This window comes from Vigna radiata, chromosome 7 (genome assembly GCF_000741045.1).
Source record: "Vigna radiata var. radiata cultivar VC1973A chromosome 7, Vradiata_ver6, whole genome shotgun sequence".
Taxonomy (NCBI): domain Eukaryota; kingdom Viridiplantae; phylum Streptophyta; class Magnoliopsida; order Fabales; family Fabaceae; genus Vigna; species Vigna radiata.
Window position 1 is genome coordinate 6560574 of NC_028357.1, and position 17304 is coordinate 6577877.

Consider the following 17304-nt stretch of genomic DNA (forward strand, 5'->3'; position numbering starts at 1 on the left):
CAATCTCTTTATAAGTTCACAAATAGACTTCATAAGGACCACTTCATGATTACATACTAATAGCCCCACTCCCATGATACATTCCTTTCATGCTAGCTTTTTCTACCCTCCATAACCTCATCATTTTTAACACGTTAATTTCTTTTTTTTATTCTTCACATTAGTAGAAAAACGTTATTTAACGTCATTTTATAGATGTCAATTTGAAGGTGTATTAACGTAATATGATGACTGATGACAAAATCGTAAATAACTCAGATGAGGACATCGCTTACTTAGATAACCGATGTCTCAAAAACTACAAACGTCGGTCGGTTAATCTGTTTTCTTGATTTGCAGTTTTAGTACAAGTTTTAGAACACAATTAAAAAGATTTACTTTCATAAGTCAATTTACAGTTGATAACTTTACAACGAAATAAACAATTAATTATAGACATGATCATTGTAGTTGTAACCATTACGATCATATGATATAGAAAAGGCTGGCATAACAAGAAGACAGAAAAGATGTTGATATGTGTATGATAGGTGCAAGTGTTCAACTACGTGCATGCAGTGAGAATGATGTAACACGGCAGTGTAATTCCAAAGCATCACATGATAAATTCTTACACAACTGCTCACCTAATAGTATTGGTGGTTGAAAAACAAAGCCAAAATTACCATAGACAGATTCTAAGATGCTTGTTATGTCAAGTTCTTGTTATGGAAACATGACGAAAATTTCCATCTAACTCTACTCTTTGTCTTATTCTTTTCTCTTTGGAAATGGCAAGATATCATTGTTCACTACCATTTGGCCCTTACCTATAACCATAGGATATTCTCTCTCTTTATCAACAAGTAAAAACTAGTTAGGTTCATAAATCTTATTGTAACACCATTTTGAAAATCCAATATCAATTTCCTCAAATATTTATTTTAGTTGGAAATATAAAATCCAATCAGATCCTATTTTCAAAGCAATAATGTGCTGTCCATATAAATTATGGCATGTTTGGACTAGATTATATTTTAAAATAGATTATAATTTAAGTAAAGAAAAGTATATTAATTGTACTATTGAAACATGGTTGCTAATTCATGTTATGATACCTATATTTGAGATATACGGGTATTTATAATATTATTCTATAAATCCAATTAAATAGGATGCAATATAATAATCAAGTGGTATAAACTATTAGACAATAGAAGTCCCCTCACCACTTTACGTTTATGATGAGTCCCTAGGTGTTAGAATTTTTTAAGCTTAAAATCACTCTTTTATGGCCAAATTTGTGTGAGTCTTAGTATTTTAGGATATTTTTACCGTATTATTAGATAGTTAAGTTTTAAACTGTATTTTCTTTTAATTAGTGGTTTTTAGACTAACGTAGTGATACTAGCATATAATAATGTTGTCTTAGGTTTTATTAATTTAGTTGCTCTAGTTTAGATATTCAGTGATAGGATATGGTTTTTCTGTAAAAAAAAAAGAAGCTTTTTATCCCATGCTGGTTTTACTATTTTACGTTCTTAGTTGAAATCACTAATAGAAAAATAGCTTTTTATGACGGGTAAAATTGACTTATTATGACGGATAACCTGGCGTCATAGTTCTGGGTGTTATAATAGGTCTGTGCATTTTATGACGGACAAAAAAGTCCATCATAATAGGTTCACTGTATTATGACGGACTTTCTGTTACCTATCATAATAGGTCCAGTGTATTATAATAATATATTGAACATATTATAACGTAGTTTCTGAAATACGTTATAATATGTTGAACATATTATAACGTAGTTTCTAAAATACGTTATAATATATTAAACATATTATGACGTAAATTTATTTGTACGTTATAATATGCTAATTTCAGAATCACATATTATAACGTACATGATTTACTACGTTATCAATTCCCATCTTGCCCTTATAATTTACTATCTTTTTCTTTCTTTGATATACGCAAACTAGAAGCCCAACAATGGGAATTTGAATACTAAAGACTGAATGCTCGGTAGCTAATAAATTATTGAAATTATAAACCAATGAGATAGATAATTCTAAAGGCTAAAATATCGAAATTATAACCCAAACACGGGTTTTCCATGAGGCTTTGAATATAACCAAATTTGAAGTATATATAATATATTAACTGTAGAACCAATATTTATTATTACAAAAAAAAGATCGGCCTTAATCCAGGAAGAAGCTTATTAGCAATAGAATCATCCAGTTCTGGCAAATCTCTGTAAAAAAGTTATTCGCATTCAACCTGTTATGAATGAAAGAGACTTTTAATAACCATGAATGAAAGGACCAAAAGGAAAAACAACAATGGCAGTTCATGTTCCTAAAACTTAAACTTTTTTATTCAGCACTAGAAACTTACATTAAACTGAGCATGAACACCTCGAAGATTTTCTTGCTTCTAAGTTTCAGGAAATACAAGAGGAAAAGACTTTGATTCACCTCGATGAATTCCAATTATTGAATCAAGGAAACCTGGTAATACCTTGTCTCCATCCCCGGTATCAAAATTAAAGCCTGCATAACTAATATAAGTTTAGAGGGAAAATATGCATGATCTATTACAAAAACCAAAGACTTCCATCACTTATCTGTTATCATCCTTCAAGCACAACACCAAACCTTTACTTGAAGGAATATTTTTAACATTTGATTCATCTTGATCAATGGTTGTTGCTGAGATGTCAAGAACANCAATATCACAAACCTGTACACAACAAAAAATATATTTTGTAGCAGCCAGTTAGTTTTTGATAGAGTAGTAAATATCAATTAAAGATGCAGAAAAGGAAAAGGTAGTTTTAGTATTAAAGATGTAGCAAAGGAAAAGGAAAATAACAAATCTAATGGTATATATATTTAAAAATGTTTAACTTATAGGTTACCTAAGAGTCCCAAGAGAAGAATATGTCTCCTCCATCTCAAAAAACTTAATAACTATGTGTACTGAGTCCTACAAAGCCCTCCCAGTAACCTATCAACAAAATTAATTATCAAAGGCCTAAGTGTAAGATCAAAATAATAGTTGATCTAATGATGTACTTTATTCAGTAATAACATCAAACAAAAGATCAGAAAAATATAAAGAAATCTTTAATCTGTTTATCAGTATCAAGTCCTCNTATCAAAGACAATATTATTTGCACAGTTTAAATCAATGAGCTATTAGATAACACTATTAAATAGACTTGGGTAATGAGGAAAAGTCAATGGTAAGTTTATGCTACTGCAATGTGCATGAACAGATAAGCTTGTCTTTCAAGAATGAAGATTTCAACGAGGTTTGTTATGGATATGACTGCTTTGTAGTTATGAAAATAACAGATATAATTGCAAATAAAAACACAATTAATCTAAAATAGTTTAATACACTATCATGAAGAGATAAAGTAAGGATANAAAAAATAAGAAAATAGAAACTATATCACAACATACCAATGTCATAGCATGTGAAAGTGTCCTTCGAAATCCAATAGATTCAATAGTAGCCTTCTGGACATTTTGTCTCCCAACATAACCAATAAGAATGTCTTCTGGAACTTTCTTTCCCGGATGAAATCCAGGGGCCTGTATTTAAAGCCATGCTAAATTAGCTTACAAGACAACATACCATCCTCTGAAACCTGGATCCGTGACAATCTCAAGCAAACTATTTATGATATATGATGATGCAACAAATTATTATATGATAAGATAGAACCCAGGCCGTAAGATTGTGAAGTTTAGTAACAATAAATTTTCTATGAGAAACAACACAGACCAGAGAGATCATAGTAATAGTTTCAAATTTAGAACCCAGAAGTTAGAAAAGGAAAATCTCCTTTGGCATACAAATAAATTGCACTATATTTGCGAACAATATTTGCAGCATATTTGAGCCAGGTAACATTTTGTTGAATTGTTGTATAGAGCATAAGTAACCCAATATCACCTTTGCTTGCTTCATAAATTATGCTATGACACTTTTGTAACAATCCTCACATACCAATGGTGGTACCTCCACATGCGATTTAACCTGCAAAGGGAAAGAAATATATAAGTAAATGTTCAGTGATATGTACTCTGGACAAAGAGATATGATTACCATTATCTAAGGTTTAATGATGCTTGCATAAATTTAGAATCAAATATAACCCCCTCCTCTTTATGTAACAAAATATGCTCATGTTGAAGAAAAAAATTGTCCACTGTTGATATAATAGATTTCCAGAAAAATATCTATGTCAAACTTCATCAGAACCAAAATCAAAATAACATACTGCAGTCCAGAATATCCATATTCAAATACCTCCTAGTGGTCTGCTCTCCAGAAAACTTTGCAGCATTAAAGCCCTCCTACTGCATACTTACCAGCACATTTCTTCTAGACTCCTCCAATTTCAGCAACCGAATATAACCCTAAATCCAGAATGAAATTTGAAGCAGATTCTCAAAACACAAAATACGATCTTTTTGTTCTTCAAGAATCAATTTGAAAACTAAATTAACAGGATAAAGAGGGGAAAAAGTGTTACAGAGAAGAATGTGAACTATAACTATTGATGGAAGAGTGGCTCTGAGAAGATGACTGTAGGCGCGACGCGAATCCTCGAAGCTTCTTCCAAATATGACAAAAACTCGAAGAAGAACTAGAAACAGAGGATTAAACTTGATAGAAACCCTAGAAGAAGAAGGAAACCTATTCTGGACCGATTGATCGGTGTAAATCAAAGTTGAATCGGTGGAAAAGGTTTCTCATGGTGAAAACAAGGTTTTAATCGGTGGAATCGAAGGGAAATGGTGAAAAGGAGAAGAAACCCCAACGGAGGGTTTATATCTATGAATGATTCGGTGGAAAATGAAGGATAGAGGAAATGGAGATGATTCTGTGAGTGAAGAAGGCTTACCGTAATGATGAAAGACGATCGACGAGGAGATCTATCTCGTGAAGGAAGAGACGAAGAACACGGAAGAGAGGAATCAGAGTGAACACGGAAGAGAGGAATCAGAGTGAACACGGAAGAGAGGAATGAGAGTGAGAGTGAAGGTGAAATGAAATCTGAGAGGGAAATGAGAAAAATCAAAGAGCAAGAGATATTATAACGAATTTCTAAAACTCTGTTATAATACATCAATAATAGATTTTGAACTTATTTACAAGACTGTCACCGTATTTTATATTATAACTGATTTTTAAAAGTACGTTATAATATGTCTTAAACTTATTTACAAATTTGTCACCACGTTTCATATTATAACTGATTTATAAAACTACGTTATAATATGTCTCTATTATAACGGATAATTTTTGTAGGTCATAATATAGATCGTTATAGAAAGTGATTTTTCCACTAGTGAATCCTAATTTAGTTCTAGTTTTCTTGTAGTGATATAAGTAGTGTTAGTATTAAACCTTTGTAATTGTCTAATTTATTATAACATAGATAAGTTTCTAGTGAGTTTAGCCTAGTTTATACGTTTTGTAAATAAATATGATTTCTAACTTGAATTTTGTAACTTCAATTCAGGTAATGTTCCCAATCTAGTGGCCTTAGGATGATTGATGATGAATCGATCACAAATTCCAGAAAATTAGAAGATATGGGTGGATGAAGTTACTAAAATTTGCATAAGTTGACCTTAGGTTGACTTTAAATTAGAGATTCAAAACCATACATAAGATGTTAGAGACCTCTAGTAACATATCAGAAGGTCCAAGACACATTCGTATCAAGCAAAATGACTTGCCACTTAGGGGGCATTATAGCTCACCAACCAAGAATAGTGGTGTATGTCGTCACTTAAGTAATAATCTCAATATACGACTATAGGAAGAAGACACTCTTAGAAGATAGGTCTCTCACAAATGGTCAAATATAAGTGCTTTACTTCAAAATATTCAACCCTCACAATATTCTAAGAAAGCCCCTTTTATAAGTGTGGAAAAGGACATCCTTGTAAAAAAATAAAGTAGAGATTAAAGGTGCAATAACACAACACTTTGTTTCCAGAAGTTAGGTCAAAAGTGAGGTGTCTTGAAAAGGAGAGAACCATATCTCAGTCTTTAAGCCTTCATATGTGGCACCCTTAACCTTCTAAAACAGAAGCTCAACCTTGCCTTCTAAGCCTCTCCAAAATGCACCTAACTTGTTTGAGTCTAAGGTGTTGTTCTCCTCCAATCCATGTAATGCTCTATATTATCTTACAAAACAAACAAACAAAAGAGACAACATGTCAACTTAAGTCAAATCAACAAAGGTCAACAAGTCAACCAAAGTCAACATAAGTCAACTTAAGAAAAATCAATATAAAACTTGTTAAGACAATATCGTCTAAAACTACTAGACCATCTAGCAACTCGAAGTTTTGAAGTTTAACAAATATACTTAATGAAATATTCCGTAGAAAGAACATCGCTTGAGAAAACGTTCACTACGACTAATTGAGTCTAGACAAGGAAAGCCAAGATGAAATAAAAAATATAAACAAACTAGCTAAAAATGAAAACAGATCATGAGATGATTTTAAGACTGTATAACCTCGTAAATAAGCATCTGATGAGAAGTGACACAAGAATAAGTACCTTGAAAAATATCGTCTAAGCCCAAACGAAACCTATTTAAAAAGGTATAAGTGCTTGATCAGTAGGGGAAGCCTACAAAAACTTATTAAGACACCATGCTTAAGATACCCACACATAAGTGTCTGAATTACTCTTGTAAAAGAGAAAGTGTAAAAATTCCTTCTAAAAGAAGAAACAAGCTTTACAAAGATGATTTGTGATAAGCATCGTCTAAACGAATGAAATTAAGGATAAGTTCTCAAAGCTTGAAACTAACATGTCTATGCTTGAGGAAAACAAAACACTGAATCTTAACTCTTTGTATCCAATTAGTGTTAAGAGAAAAATAACTAAAGTAAGTATTTTGTCTAATGAACATAAGCTCTAAACAATAAGACAGTCTTAATCATGTCATCAATGAGAATATCTTATATAAGAAATAGTCTAATGAAAAGCATGTCCAATATTATACTTCAAGAGTGCTTTCATTAAAAAGTATCTAACACTCCACATCGTTTGTCAATATTACAACACTGTACTAAGCAAGATGCATTTTTTATTGACATGACATGAAAAAATGGTTTTTGAATAAGAAATGATATTGACTTATATAAATGTTCAAAAACATTAAATGCCTATTAATGCATGTACCGCGAAGTTCTATTTTTCTTGTATACTTTGTCCTCGATCAATGTGTAGGTCAGAAAAATATAATGGACAAATCAGAACCAAAACAGATGTTGGATAAAGGCCTTGAGAGAATTGATAACGGTTGAAAATACCGTTATCTGTGATGTAATTTTGATATTAAATACATCCTTTTCTGCTTAGAAACTTGCTTGGAATCATGATTTTCTGTTAAGTTGTGTGAATAAGAGAGTTGAGGTTGAATTTGATGATTTTATGATTAATTCCCCTTGTTTTGGTAGGAAATGAGATAATATGGAAAGCAGAGATGAAGTATCAAGAAGATGGAGCTCAGAAAGGCCTGGAAAAGCACCGGAAGAGAGGAATGCTCGAAGCTTAGGTGCCCTTTTTGGAGGCTTGAGCACAGAAGAGTGTTGCCCACCGCCTGGATGCCCCTTTGGGGTGCTTGAGCTCCAGAAGCACGAAGCTTGGGAGCCCTGTTTGAAGGCTTAAGTGTCAAGGAGTGCTGCTCACCGCTCGGGCGCCTTAAGTGGGGCGCTTGAGCGCCAACGATATGGGCCGAACTTCGTTTTCTGTTTTGTTTCGCTCTATTTAAAGGACCCAAATGTCCTAGGTTTTGTATCTTTGGCAGAATGAGAGCAACTGCACATTCTCTCACCCTGTGGAGGCGGATTTGGATGTGGGAACTTCCATTCCCAATTTTTAGGGTTTTTCTATCTCATTCTTCTTCATTGTTCATCTAGTTTCTCCATGTCTATGGGAAATTAAACTCAATTTGTTGTTGGGGGATGATGTAACCTTGTGAAATCTCATGTACTTGAATTGATTCTTAATAATATATGATTTTTCATTAATTGTTAGAGTAATTCATCTGTTTCAACGCTTGTTGTGTTTAACTCATTCATTAGCATGATTTATGAATTGCATGAGTGCTGGGAGGTTCCTTACAATTCAAGTTCTTGTTGAATTACCCCCAAGAGTAATATTTCTCAGGGATGAGGGTATAAGTCTTGGTCGTCTTAAAGCTCTTGATCTTCACAATTAATAACTAGGAATACTAGGAATTGCATGAAGTAGGATTAAGGACAGGCTTATTCGCCGAGGGATCGGGCTTAAGTGATTTAGTGAGTGACGTTAACATTAATGCATAAAGAAGAATTCTTACATACATGAGAGGGAACTTGGTAAAATCTAACCCCAACAACATACTCGTCTTATATTAATCAACATTCGTTCATCATTGTGCTACTCTACTATCGATCAATTTGCATTCATATTTAATTTTTTGTCTTTGCATTTGAAACCAATGATCTCATTTTCTTTAAGTCTTAATTAATCGAGTTATCACACGATTGTCTAGTGCCAAGAGTATTTTGGGATACGATACTTGGTCATACCATTTTATATTACTTGTGCGATTCGGTACACTTGTCGATCCATCAACAAGAATTAAAAAACATTATAGGAATGTATCTATTGAAGACTTCTACTTTGACAAGTCGTACAAGTTATGCATAAATGAAAATCTCTAATAAAGCATTGTACAACTGCAAAATATACCTGAGTTTGACTTAGAAGCTAAAGGCTACCAATCTAATCTACCAAGAGTCAACACAATACTCAACGAATAGAGTCTCAAGAAAGTTATAAATAGCCAGACGTATGAAGAGAAGACAAGAAGGATAAAAAAGTGAATATATTTTCTTGTTCTGATCTTTATACTCATAATTCATAAATCGTTTGAAGCTTTCAAGTGAAAAGAGAGTAAAACACCATCAAGATTTACATATTATATTGTAATTAAAAACATATTCTCTCATAGAGAGTTATCCATTTGTATCTTAATGTACATCCTGTTGTGGGTTTGTAGTGACCAAAAGTGGTTATAACACTCATAAACCAGAAGTCGTTCGAATACGTATAAACCAAGAGTGGTTAGAATACTTGCAAACCAAAAACAATGAAACTTGACTAGGCAGTGTATTGGGGAGATACCAGAATTGTCTAAGGTACTAAGAGTGCTAAGAATACTCATTGTAAACCAGGAGTGGTGAGAATACTTGTCAACACCCAATTTTGTCCAGTTGAATAAATAATAGAACTTGTTTTTATTTTTGTCTTATTTTATTTTTATTTTGTTATTTTTAATTTTTATTTTACTATTTTATATTTGATTTAATTTTTTATTTTTTTTATTTGATTTGATTCTTTTTTGAAATAAAGAAAAGAAAAAAAAAAGAGAACAAAAAAAAGAACAAAAAAAACGAAAAGGAAAAAGAAAGAAAAAAAAAGGAAAAAAAAAAGAAGAAAAAAGGAAAAACAAAAACAAAAGGAAAAAAAGAAGGAAGGAAAAAATAAAAAAGGGGTGCACGGGAATAAAATGAAAAGAAAAGAATGGTGATTAAATGGGAGAGGTGCTCCACGTGATTTTCTTAAAAAGATGGTGCAGTAGGCCCATAAACAATTAATATTAATGTATGGCAGATCACTTTAGAATATTTTCGAATTTTTGTATTATTTGGTAATAATTCGAATCAACATTATGATAATCATTACAAGCAATAATTAAAAATAATATATTGATTGTTGTATTCAGTTTCTTCCTAAAGAGAAAAATATGATTTTAATTAGATTTATTTTTCTTCAATGAAGACCATTTATTTCCATATTTTGCTAATTGACAATTAATTCGCCATTAAGGCAAGATCACAATAATATTACAAATGTGTGTATATAAATATACACCTTCTAAACAAGAAAGAGGAGAGGGGAAAAATCCAATTTCGGAAAGCGAACATAAGGAAACAAAGAAAAAAAAGGAGTGGGACAAAGAGCCACGTGCACAGATGAATGAACAACTTTTTGTGGTGCAATGGAGGACCTTTAAGGCAACTTCAGAAGGGTGGAGATCAATTTCCTGGTTACATTTCCTTTCCCATTCTTATTGGACTTTTTGTTTTCATTTTATTTTCTTTGCTTTTATTTCTTTAGTTTTGATATATTGTTTTATTATTGATGGTTTGTTGTACTCAATTTTTAATAAAAATACAAAATATAAGAATCATAGAATGTAAATAAACAAAAAGGGAAAAGCAAAAATAAAAAACATATAAAATATTAAAACCACGAAAATTGTTATAGCGTTTAGCATCTTTCTTTTTAAATATTTGTTTTTTAAGTAAAATAAATAAATTGTAAATGGTAAAAATGATCTTAGTGTGCTTTTAACATTTAGTAAATACTGCTTTAATTTATTTATTAACTTTTCTAAAAAATGGTTACGTAAATAATTTTTTTGTTTATTTCAATAATACAGTTTTAAATATCATTTTCATATAATAAAATTACGTAAAAAGATAAAATATAAAATAAAAAAAATAAAAAAATAAAAAACGGGTAAAAGTATAAAAATAATAAAAATTGTTTTAAGGATTTAAGCGCATGTGTGATCGCACGCATTATCCTTGTGCTATAAAACTCTTTCTTCCTTTTTATAAAAATAATCAAAAATTATTTCAAAAATTATTAAACACACGTGCGACTATTCGCGTTAGCCTTGTGTTGAAATCTTTCTCTTATTCTTTTAAAATTAAACAAAAATTATTAAGCACACGTGCAACCATTCGCGTCAGCCTTGTGTTGAAAACCTTTTTTTCTTATTCCTTTAAAATTAAACAAAAATTATTTCAAAAGGTTTAAGCACACGTGCGACCATTCGCGTCACCCTTGTGTTGAAAACCTTTGTCTTATTCTTCATTTTCCCAAAATATCCAAATCTTGTCCAAAACAAATTCCTCAAACAAATTTCCCAAACGATTTTTTAGAACTACGTAACCATGATTTCTCATTTTGAATGAGAATACGTAGGAGTAAGGTCAATCCTTGTCGGGCCCAAAAAACTAAAAAAAAATTATTTTGTTTCTTTAGAGTTTTAGTTCTTAGGGGGAATTAAACATTTAGCAAACCACATCAAATTCGCGTTTTTAATTAAAGGTACTGCCTTAGGGAAGACGTCGTAGGGTGCTAATACCTCCCTTACACGTAACCGACTCCCGAACCCGAAATTCGGTTTTTGCAGATCTTGCCTTACCTTTTTATGGTTTTTCCGTAGTTTTCCGAAATAAACTATAGTGGCGACTCCAAAACTTTTTTCAAAATCGTTTTCTTTTTCGGATCGACGTCCCGTCGTGATTCCGGTTGCGATAATACTCATTGTAAACCAGGAGTGGTGAGAATACTCATTGTAAACCAAGAGTGGTGAGAGTACTCATTGGAAACCAGAAGTGGTGAGAATAATTGTGTAATCTTCTAAAAGATTAGTGGAACCTTTCAAGAGTTCTTGAGGGAGAACTGGAGGTGGCTTAGTTGGAGTGAACCGGTATTAAAATACTCGTTCATTTTTTATTTTATTTTACAACTATATTCGTAAAAAGCTTCTTATGAAACCTAGTATCTACACAACTCTTTAAAAAGACCTTCATAAATCATTTTCTACACGCTGAATCAAGAAACACATTTCGTAGTGCTCATTAGACTGTTTTATTGATTATATCTTTTCATAAGCTTTGCAAAACAACAACGTCTAAATAAATCCTCTTGATCAACTTACTTCATAATACTCGTCAAACACTACATTTGAAAAATAATTTAAAAACACTATTCAACCCCACTTCTAGTATTTTCCTGTGGTTTCAAAACTAAGCCAAAAGAAAGTGAAAGAAAGTCTCATTCTAAACATGTTTATTCTCTGTAAGCATTTACCATGTGCCTCTATCCTTAGTAGGGGTTGGGGGTTTATCACTACTCTAGCTTTCTTCCTTAGGAGTTGGCCTCACATCTCCTTAGGAAACCTTACTATCACTAAACCATACACACATTCCTCTCACTATTTCCAAGCTTCTACAACCTTCAACCTTCCACGAAGACCACCATCTCATGGAGCAAGTAGGAGGAAGGCCATCATGGTTGGTTAGCAAAATTCTATCTTCATTACTTTTTTTTGCAGTTCTTTGGGGTCTATAATGACCTTTAACCAATGTGTTGTGGAAGTGGTGTTTCATCAGGAACACAACTCACAATTATTTGGTCATTATAAAATTTCTAGAGGTAAGGGTCACCCAAAATAAAATGCTTTTGCATTTGATTTAAGTTCCTAAATTTGGGTAAGGCAAAATGTTAATAATCAGGTAGTTCATAAGGCCAACATGCCATGAAACTATATTAAAATAATTTAAAGTAAATACTACATTGTGAGTGTCTTCTATTGTGCTAAGGTGGTTAACAATTTGATTCAATGTTCCACTCTTATCCTTAATCTCCAAATCAAACACTTATAGGAGGAACATCTATTTATTCAATCTTGACTTGTTATCAACCTTCTTTTGCAAAAACTTCAAAGTAGCATGGTTATTATATATTGTGATCCTTGAACCTAACAAGTAAGATATATGAATTTTTCCCATAACAAACATAATGATAACCATCTTTTTTTTTTTCCAGTTATGATGCAGTTGCTCTAAGGCATAGGCTATGACATAAGCAAATTTATCTCTTCTTTATGACAACACAAAACCTAAAGCGTAATTAAATGCTTCACACATAAGCTCAAAGAGGAGCTCCCATTTTGGAGGTTGTAAATTCAATGTTGTGGTGAGCCTCCTTTTCAATTCTTTCAATGCCTTCTTGTATGACATGGAAAATTCAAACAATGTGTTCTTCTATAAGAGGTTGAACAATGACAAGGCTAACTAGTTAAAATCTTGGATAAACCTTCTATAAAAATCTACATGTCTAAAGAATGAGTGAACTTCCCTCACAGACGAAAGGTAAAGAGGAATGACATTAATTTAGCTTTATCTAAATGATGCAACCGTTTAGAAAATGAAGAACCAAACATTGTAAAATCATCCGTGAGGATTTCCATGCAACATTCAATTAGGTAAAAGAAAATACTTAACATGCACCTCTGACATGTAGCAGGTGCATTGCATATACCAAATAATATCCTAGTGTATCCAAATGTTGCATTGCCAGCTTGCAGTTCCAAGTTCCCTCACTTAGTACTAATGATATCGAGTGAGTAAGTGTAACTGGTGTGTCGAAAGGCTTTTATTCGCATTAAAGCTCAACAAACCTAAATTCTCCACTAATGTAGTATAGGGGCAACCTAGGGTCTAATCCAAGAACTTGGTTTTTGTTAAGTTTAGAATTGTAAAAGTATAGCCTAATTTTATTAAAACAAAGTGGGGAAAACAATATGTAAAATGAAATCTGATACGAAAGTAATCAATTGGTAAAGTGCTTATCTAATTAAAACTAATGAATGAATGGAAAGAAAACAATCTGAAGCTAATGAATGTATCTAACTAAGCTAATAAAAGAATGACAATAAATGACAGAACAATGCATTATTTCTATCCTAAATGAAAGAAATATAACCTAAACTAATGAACATTTTTACTTTTATGAATCAGTAATAAAACCTAAAATCAAGAATCTAATTACACGATGCAAAGATCAAATGAGTAATCACCTATATGAATGAAAGACAACATTATAGAATGGACTGTAAAATAAGAGACTAAATCTAGAATTCACAAAACAAATAAAAAGAAAAGATTAATCTGCAATTATCATGAAAAGAACAGATTAGAACAAATTCTATTTACAATGATCACTATAGCTACTAATGAATTAAAGACATAAAAGCACAAACAGTAAAAGCAAAGGTAAATTTAAACAAAGGAAAATGAAAATATCCTATACCTAAACTATGTGCTATCATATATCAAAAGGTAAAAAGAAAAATTGGAAAAAAATCAGAATAAGAGACAATCAAAGAACTAAGTACAATAAACTAAATTGCATGAATCAAAGAAGTAATCGGCAGGAATCAAAATTAAAAGAGCAAGAGACTTAAAATCGTGCAAGGAAAATAAAATAACATCACCGTATTGAACAATTGAAAAACTGAAATACAAGAATTCAAAATCACAAAAGGGAACCTCCCGGCCTGTCACCCACGAGAGATCCCTCTGCGAAGTCAGCAGCAAAGAACAATGTATCTACGTATCTACCCTCAATGAAAGCTTAAAGTCTACATGAAAGCATGAAAATGAGTCTATAGTGGTGTTTGTCACCCACCACCTGTTCATTCGTTTTTTACAAAACTCCTTTATATAGGAAAAAACAAAAACAGAAAAAGAGGAAAAGAGGGGGAAAGGGGATGAACTAAAAACTGACTCTGAAAGCTTCTCCAACCGTCAACAGTTTTGCATGTGCTTTCAACCGTGAATCTGACTGATCCAGATTCCCCCACGTGTGTCTGATTCAGTTATGCGCTCTTGAGCAAGTGACACGAACCATAGAGTTCTCATTTCTTTCTCGCGTTCTTTAGAACCTTAGCTGCTGGGTTTTCATTTTTCTCTTCCAAACCAGACACGAATGCAAGCTATTCCCAGTGTTGCAACTAACATTTACCAAAACGCAGCGTTCCAATAAAGCTCTGCCCATACCCTCTTTTGCGTTTCAAAACGATGTGTTTCATTAAACTGACAATGCCAAAATGCTATGTTTCACCTGGTGCCATAAAGCTTCAGTCCAATTCAAGCACATCAGAATTTCCTTTGCTCTCTGCACAATTAATCTTCAGCCCATCAATAAATGGCCCAAAAGCAACTTCAGCAACACATTGTTCAACCCAAATTTTTATATTCATTTAGCATCAGCCCATTCCTTTATTTATTCCTGCAAACATTAACAAAGCAATTAACTGAAAAAAATAAAGCCTAAAAACATGAAATCCTATTTTAAATTTTTTGAAAATTTTTCTAAAAGAGAAAATACCTAATTATTTAACAAACCTATTTTATTTAACTAAAAAGAGAAAATTAACACTATTTTTACAAAAACCTATTTTAATCCTAATTACTCTAAACTACCTTAGTTCTAGAAAATTAAAAGCTAAACTATCTTAAAAGAAGAATATTAACATAGAAAAATGGGGAGATTTAGAGACTTAACATGGTGTAATCATAGAATATGACAACCTTGACCTAAAATTAGGCAATGATGCAAGGTTAAAGCCTATTGGGGAAGCCAAAATGTTTGCTTTACAAGAGGGCTACAGTCTAAATATAAGACCGACTGTAGGTGAAGAAAGAGAAAAAACTATAAATCAAGTCCTATTTGATAATGTCGATATGTTCGCATGGACACCAGCCAACCTCTCAAGGGTCGATCTTAGGGCAGCCTCTCATTGACCGATACAATTATGTCCAGAAAAGAGTACTATTATAACACCCTAATGTAGGATGTCACATGTGAATAAAAATAAAAGTCCATTACTTAAATGAATAAAATTATGATATAATCACAGTGTAGTGAAAACTTAAAACTTTATTTCGTTGTTGTAAAAAAAATAAAGTTATGTGAAAACAATAAATAATCCAGTTACAGTCAGAATTAATGTACTAAAACTCCTTATGATAATTAATTAAAAAGAGAAATAACGTTTTGGAAACCCTAAGAATCGTTCCCTAATCATTTCTCATTCTACAGTACACGAGTACCATCAACATCAACCTTTGTAATATTATCTGCTCCCGTATGAATACTATCATCACAAGTGAAAACACAACCACAAAATGCAAGGGTGAGCTAACAAAATAAACATCAAAATAACACATAATGATATAATTATCAATTAATATCTATTCTCATTATACCCTTTGATGAGTTAATATTTTCTCCTATTCACTTAGCTTCTTATACTATATTTAATTAGGGAATTGTGCTTAATTTGATCAATATTTCCTCAATTTCAATATTTGGGCTTAATTTGACAAGTAATTCATATTTTAATGAATTTGAATTATTTGAGCTTATTTATTTCCATTATCATTTTCAGGGCAAACATTAGAATCATATTTTAGGACAACGAGGGTGCTATCATGTCATTCTCCATTCTCCACATCAACATTTTAGTTTAAATTAAATTGTAATTTTGCTTCTATGACTTTTGGGTTAAACTTGGAAACATTGAGCCTAATTTTGGTCAATTTGGAGGAAGCCCAATTGTGGGGCTAACCTATGTTTTGGTGCCCATGCAACCACTACCCCCTTGGACATTTCTCATTCTATCATTTTCGTTTTTAGAAGCTCTTAGACGTCTACAATGTTGTCCTAGGTTTTATCTTTCATTTCTATTTTTCCTCTTCTCTTTATTGAATTTGAATTATAATTTTCACTACAATTCCATTTTTGTTTAGCTTCCTTTGGTCATTTCATTTTTTGCACTTAGGGTTTCACTTCAATGTTCATTTTTCTCTTAAGTTGTTGGGTTGTTGATCGTTTTTATTATAGGCTTTACTAGTTCCATTTTGTTTTATAGTTTGCAATGCGTTTTCTAGTTGTTGTTCCAGTTTCGTTTTTTGTTACATTCTCTGTTCCAACACTGAAGTTCGTTTTCTAGCATTAATTTCGTTGTGCATTGCTCTGTTGGGTTCTATTGCATTTTGATGTGTTGAATTTAGTGTAATGGAAGCTTGAATTTGTTGGGTTGGACACTAAGGATTTTGCATTGTATCATGAGATTATTGTGCTTAATTGTAATGTTGTTCTTGTGTGCGCTGCATCATAATTCAATGTGTTTTGCCCTTGCAATTAGGACACACTTAGTGGACTAGTTGAGTTTAATTATCACTTGGTTAATTAATCCGTATGGTGCAGAATCGATTAAATAATGATGCATTGTGTTTGCTTAATGCACATTTCATGAAAATGGGATTAGTCTTCGCTTAGTTGGTTAAATCTTTTGGATTAAGGGTGAAAGGAGCGTTTAAGTATGGTTAATCTAGGATTGAAACAAATGCAATTGAAGTAGTGGCCAACCTGTTTTTCATTATTGTTTGAATTTGTGTTTTAATTGGTTAATTTTATTTCACACGATCTGTCCAATTCCCCCCCACTACGTGTTCGATCTAATGACTAAACCAACAATTGGTCCTTGAGAGACGACCTAAGAGTTACTTCCTAGTATACACTGCATTTCTAATTGCTCATCAATTTGATTCAGGTACGACCTCGATCACCCTT

General features: G+C 32.2%; 1 long non-coding RNA gene across 2 annotated transcripts; it reads right to left on the reverse strand.

The window, feature by feature from the left end:
• Positions 1-2308: 2308 nt before the first annotated feature.
• On the reverse strand, positions 2309-4956 carry LOC106767919. Of its 2 annotated transcripts, none has more exons than XR_002668448.1 (5): positions 4557-4956; positions 3456-4418; positions 2906-2994; positions 2643-2727; positions 2309-2537 (listed from the first exon to the last, which is right to left on the reverse strand). It is a non-coding gene; the product is annotated as an uncharacterized LOC106767919 (long non-coding RNA). The 2 variants fall into 2 exon arrangements; XR_001376195.2 differs by having other exon boundaries at positions 2310-2537; positions 4535-4956.
• Between the last annotated feature and the right edge of the window lie 12348 nt (positions 4957-17304).